This window comes from Argentina anserina, chromosome 2 (genome assembly GCF_933775445.1).
Source record: "Argentina anserina chromosome 2, drPotAnse1.1, whole genome shotgun sequence".
Lineage (NCBI taxonomy): Eukaryota > Viridiplantae > Streptophyta > Magnoliopsida > Rosales > Rosaceae > Argentina > Argentina anserina.
The window spans coordinates 24,496,354-24,502,661 of NC_065873.1; the positions used below are offsets into that span (position 1 = coordinate 24,496,354).

At 35.0% G+C, this 6,308-nt stretch overlaps 1 long non-coding RNA gene across 1 annotated transcript; it reads right to left on the bottom strand.

Moving 5' to 3' along the window:
* Positions 1 to 3,717: 3,717 nt before the first annotated feature.
* LOC126783364 (uncharacterized) lies at positions 3,718 to 5,014 on the bottom strand. The gene is made up of 3 exons (XR_007670867.1): positions 4,520 to 5,014; positions 3,949 to 4,244; positions 3,718 to 3,845 (listed from the first exon to the last, which is right to left on the bottom strand). It is a non-coding gene; the product is annotated as an uncharacterized LOC126783364 (long non-coding RNA).
* Positions 5,015 to 6,308: the final 1,294 nt, after the last annotated feature.

The window sequence follows — 6,308 nt, forward strand, 5'->3', positions numbered from 1 at the left end:
TTAAAAATGTCTAGATTCAGCATAAAATGAGTCACAATCCTCTAAATACTTTAAATAATTCTATAGAATGTATTGAGTATAACTATAACAGCATATAGTAGTTGAGTTTGTGATGGATGTTTCAAATAAAGAATTTTCACTTGAGAAGGAAACACTAATTACTAACTAACTTGCAGTGAATTGTAGCACAACAACAATAGTCGTAACGGTCCAGAAGGCATTCCTTTTAATAAACAGTGGCTACAACATATACAATATAGAAATCACTATTAGAGCCAAACCAGCTCCATCATGGGTTACAACAGGCTCTCTACATAGCATCACAAATAGTGCGAGTAACATGTGGATATAAGAACAGATTTGTCTAACTACATTAGTATATGTATATGAGTAGAAATACATGACTAAACCAAGAAAGGGAAGAATAAGAGCAGTAATAACTCAAATTAAGTTTTTAATGGGGATAGCAAAGAATCATGGTAACATGATAAGGTTTTGTTTGTCAATATATGTACGATATTGCAAAAAACAAATCTACTAATCTATCATACCTATTGTTGCAGGCCTCTTACGTTTTTTTAGCTCGTAAATACACAGATCATTTACCAAGGACCATATACTAAGATATACCCAAGACCATGTACTGCAAAACAAAATAGTTCTACGGCCCTAGCACATAGATGGCTTAAAAATTAAATGTATGGGAACCACCTTTTTATTTTAGGTAATTATAAATATAGGATAAATGGCCAAGCACTTGCTTACACCAAAGCACTGTTAATCATCTGAATTCTTATCATCAATCCTACCAGACATTGTAATACAAAGTTAAATCATGCAACTTCTATATATTTCCATACTTATTTGGTTCCATTAGTCAATTCACGCAGATAAGGATTCAGAGTCAGGAAGAAAAAGGAAAACACTTGGTGTCTCTGCACATATTTTGTAAAACCAAGTTATAACCTTCTACTAAAAAGGCAATTTAGTTATTACAACTAATAGAACCATAGGATTATAATTTGAAACAATAAGTCAGGTTGCTGAAATTGAAAAAAAAATCAATAATAAATTGATGCCATAGTTTGTGACCAAAACTTATTGAGATTACAACCCCTATACCCTGTTCATATATTATATCACAGAGGGTGTTTATTTGGTGACATTAGTGAAATTAATGCAAATATGGATTCACAAACATGAAGAAAATGGAAATCATTGAATGTGTCTGCATATATTTTGTATGAACACACAGTTAAATGCATCATGACATGATCCACCTCATCTCCTGATTTTATATTACATATATAGATAAGTAAGTTATAGGGATATTTAACTTCTACACGTCTGTGTAATTTCAATAGTCTAATAAACTCAAATTCAACTTCCACATATCTGTGTAATCTAAATAGTCTAATTACAATATTAAAAAAAAACCTCAAACAACACACATCAACATAAGAAAAAAAGTGATGATCTTGTACCTGCAGCCCAAATAAAAAGGGAAAAAGACCATAAAAAATCAGCATTGTCAAACTTGTCAAATGCCCAACATTCCATCAACTCCTACACATTTAAAAACTGTAGAAGAAATAATCATCAATATTGGAATCACAGAAATACATAAAACATATCTCAAAACCATACAAAGTAAGCCAAAAAATGTGAACTTATCTTTTCTTTGCAGCAACAACCAATCACCAGCACATATGAAACATAACTCCCAAATACTGTCACTGATAAATCCACGTAGCAATTTATATCACCACTGCTATAAAATATTGCAAGAAATCTCTGTAACAATTGACGGCGCAAGGCAATGGACAAAAATTTAAATGGCAGTACATGAAGTTAATTTACAACAATAGATACACATTACTAACCTGTAGATATGAAAATCAATTTACTTGCAAAACAAACAATAGGAAAATTGTTATCCAAATTATGATTAATGGTTTTGTTAGTTTTATGTTTAACAAAGGTCTTAGGCAAAGATCGTTTAAACTTTATAAAATAAGGTGTGTAGACCTTTTAACAATCAAGTTGTAGTGTTCATCTCTTGTAAATTTGATTTCATTTTCCATCGACCTCCACTATTGTTAATTTACATAGTGGGCCAACTTCTGCTTATTCATTTACGATATGAAGTCAATTTCATATAAGAAATGTGAAAATCACACACATTACTAACCTGTAGATAATAGATACAGTATAACAATAGAAAATGCTTTTAACTATTTAGCTCACTTAAACAAACCAAGTCACTACCGTAAATAGCCAAAAAAATCTGAGTAAAAAATGACAGAAAACCAAGTAAAGTGATATAGCGCAACACATGATAATTCAAGAAGGATAAGGGACTTTTTGGTTCTGAAAACATGTAGTTTCTTGAAAATGCTTCTTATTTTTTTCTTTTTTTCCCAACTCATTTTCCTTGATCTTTTATTAATTATCATGGAGTCATTAAACTGTGAATTCCACTTTCCTCTACTCGTTCTCATTATGAAACACATTGGCATAGAACAGGATTGTAAACAAATCATCCAAGCAACAAAATTTAAAGAATATAGTAATTCTTTGGAACTTCATTGATTCTAACATCTAGAGAGGTACAATTAAGACCTCAGTATAAAGGTTGTTGAATATCCAATGTTTGTTTATCATTGTTTTCTTTGTTTGAGGAAGTATGACTCTCAACAGTCAACATGTACATAGTCGACCATCTTTCTCGATCCTCACCAAAAACCTACCATCGCATTCCTATGTTTGTTATATAATTCATTAAGCATGTTACTGAACAAAGATCAATCATGTATTTCACATTTCAAATGGTATCGTTCATATAAACTTTTTTATTTTCTTTTCAGCTAGACAACACAGATACTCTATCTATTTAGGATTTTAAGGTTGTGTTGTTTGTGTACGTGTTTGTCTGTTGTCCCTTTCAATTTCGTTCTAAACTCCCATATATTTGATCTGACAAATATCATATTCTCTACTGAAAGGGGTATAGATGGGTTCATAGAGATGGAAATGATATAAAAAAAACCAAAAAAAAAAAAAAACTTTTGCATACCAACTTGGTTAAAATGACAATACTACCATTAAACTTACCACTCCTGACCATACTACCAGTAATCAAATTGCACATTTGGACTTTGTTTTTGCATATTTGCATACTACCAGTAAAAATGGCATTCACAGCTCCAAAGATGATCACAACAATGATAGCTATGAAAATCAAAATACAAGCCTGAAGGAGATGACAACGGTTAAAGTAGAAAGAGAAACACATGGGACAAACAACATCAAAAAACAGAAATAAGATGTTCGCATAAAATTTGTAAACATGTATAAAGAGTCATTCAATAATATATACAGTACCTTGATAAGAAGGAGTCTTCAGAATTCTGTCAATGATGCCATCATCAGAACCAGTACATGAAATTGGGCCTCTACAGCTCCCATACCATGATCCTAGAAGCAATAAAGCAAATAAAGTCAAATAAAAGAGATCATGAAGGTGTAATTGATATGTTTTATTGAGCAACCCAAACAAAAACCAATGCAAGTTATTATTAACTACTGCCACTATGTCATGATTGAGGCGGTAAATCAATAAACCTATGGAGCTACATCACAATAACTAATTACTGAAAGATACGAAATTGTACTATGCACTTAAAATATATAAATAGATTATAGATCAACATTCACCTCTTGTCCGTCTTCAAAAAGAAATAGCAAAGAAAGGTTACCTATTTCAGCAGCATAGGTACAGGTTGATCGAATACCCCAGAAATGCTTCTTATGTTGATGACAAACCGTATATTACAACAGTACCCCTACATCACCGAAATTTCAACTCAGTTACATATAATAATGAAATGATTCAAAGCTAATTTGAAAAACTCTTTCAACAAAATCCCAGGAAATAAACACAATTACCAAGGAGAGCAGAAGGGAGAAAAAGAAGAAGAAGATCTGTAGACGAACAATCCGGACGGCTTAGGAATTAAGCGATAATCCGTAAACACTTGACCTCTATTGTCAGCTTCTTCCTCTATTCTCTCTCTCCAACGAACAATCTCCTATCAGATCACTGGAGCAATGTGTTCAAATAAATTCTATAAAAGATTGAACGACAATAGTTAGTTTACTCACGTGTTCGACGCCATTTTACTTAATCCTCACCTAATACCTCATTGCAAGAAAACAGTCGAACTCATCTGGTTTTGCTCGCACTATCCACATGTATCAGATGCACAATGTTAGCTGTTGCACAAATAAACGAAAAAAAACTGGCAGCAAAAACTCTAAGTTGAACATATCCACATATCAACTCCTCTATGACAGTGAACAAATGCCGAAAAATGTGCGAATGAAAACATTCACTTAACCAAATTTAAAAGCTCTAATTACTCTACAGTAAAAGCCTTATAACCTGTTTGATCATCACATAACAAAACTACAGTCCACATAGCAAAATTTAAAAAAAAAAAAAGATAAAAGGAAGTACTTTTTGGAGATATAGGTGAGTAGTTCATCGGTGGCGAAGTGCTCGATACTGATGTCGGTGACATAAACGGAGCTTCGATCAACGGCGTGGCGGAAGATGTCTTCGTAGTCTCAATCCTCGAGATTGCCGTCCCAATTTTGCGCCAGAAAAGGGGGTCTTTAGATATTTTGTGCCACTTCATGCAAACCTTCTGAGCATTCTCCAGAATCTCCACCACTCCTCGCCGTTAAAGAATCGCCGCCGTCAATTTGTCCGGGAGTTCCGTCCAGTTTCAGTTTCGGTTTTCGGCCAGTTTGGCCATGGCTAGGATTGAGGGTTTCTCAGAGATTTTGTTTTTGGGGGATGGCGGTGGTTTGTTTCAAGAAACATGGGAGTGTGGGGAGTGAGGGCGCTCTCGAGAATATAAAATACGACATAATACAGAACCAACCTGAGAAAGGTTTCTGATGCTATGATTGAGGAAGCAACCGAGATTGCTATAGAAGCTTCAGGAGAACGACGCGGTGAAGACCGAGAGGAGAAATTTATGACATGTGTTCATGATCATCACGTGTTATATCTGAGGGAATGGCAAGACTGCAATTAGCACAAAATCGAGGGTATCCCGGTAATTTAGTGAGGGCATAGCAACAGTGCACCGATCTAACTCAAAAATATAATAAAGGTAAAATTGACTTCGCACGGTCATTAGTGAACAGTAATACACGACTCCCAAAAATCACCAAATATAAGATAGTAAATTCCAATTTCACACGCAATATACAACTCAACCAACTCAACTGATATCTTAACCTTCCATATATAAAGTCCTCCGTTTCTTATAATCAACATCTCCCATTCATTTTAGGTGCAGTAGAAACCAAACCCATAAATTAATAACCACAAATTAACACCGCCATGTACAGTCGCCACTCGCCAAGCTACACTGCCCAATATCTATTCTCTGCAACTTCAATGGTTCTCCAATTCAATTATACTACAATACTAATTAAGAAGATCAAAGCATCTCCAAGAACAAAACCACAACACAGCAGTAACACCCCAACTCAAATGTCTCATTATTTACCAATTAAGCGCACCTTCAATTCTCATAATTGACAGGAAATAAACCAAACAAGGTCGAAACCACCACCGCCGCCGCCATGACAATAGCTGCGCACAGTAGTCCACTGCCCAAAATTCAATTCTATCCAATCTCAACCAAACTCTACCTCCATTATATCAATACGTAAAACTCAACAATAGACTAATTAACTTTGATACCTTAATCGAAATCAAAGATGGCCTGAAAACGAAAAACAAAGCCATGAAACCCAGAATCCTTCCCTTCTGTGATTCTCTTTCCACAGGGCTTCTCTGAAGAATCTGAGACCATGGGAACGTCCAGGATGTTGAAACAAAGCTTCAACTGCAGTGGGAGACGTTGAATTTGCCGGAATCGGTAGTTGGTCGGCGCCCCGGTCACCGTCTCTCCTCCTTTTCTTCTTCAACACAACTTCCCGTGAAATATAAAGAACACCACGAAGAGGTGAAGCTCTGGCATCGGTAGAACGCCGCAAATCAATCGGACGACGGAGGAAGAGGAACGAGCTCCGTCGCAACAGTGAGAGTTCGAGACACAAGTCGGTTTGAGTTGTGTCTTGTCTGCATCTCAAACTGATCCATATTATATTATATCTCAAAACCAACGTCCCAGATTTAACCAACATAACCCACTTACAGAAGTCGACGGCTCAAAATCAACGACTTATTTTTAAATAATCTTTAGATAATACCAATTTAAAAAAAA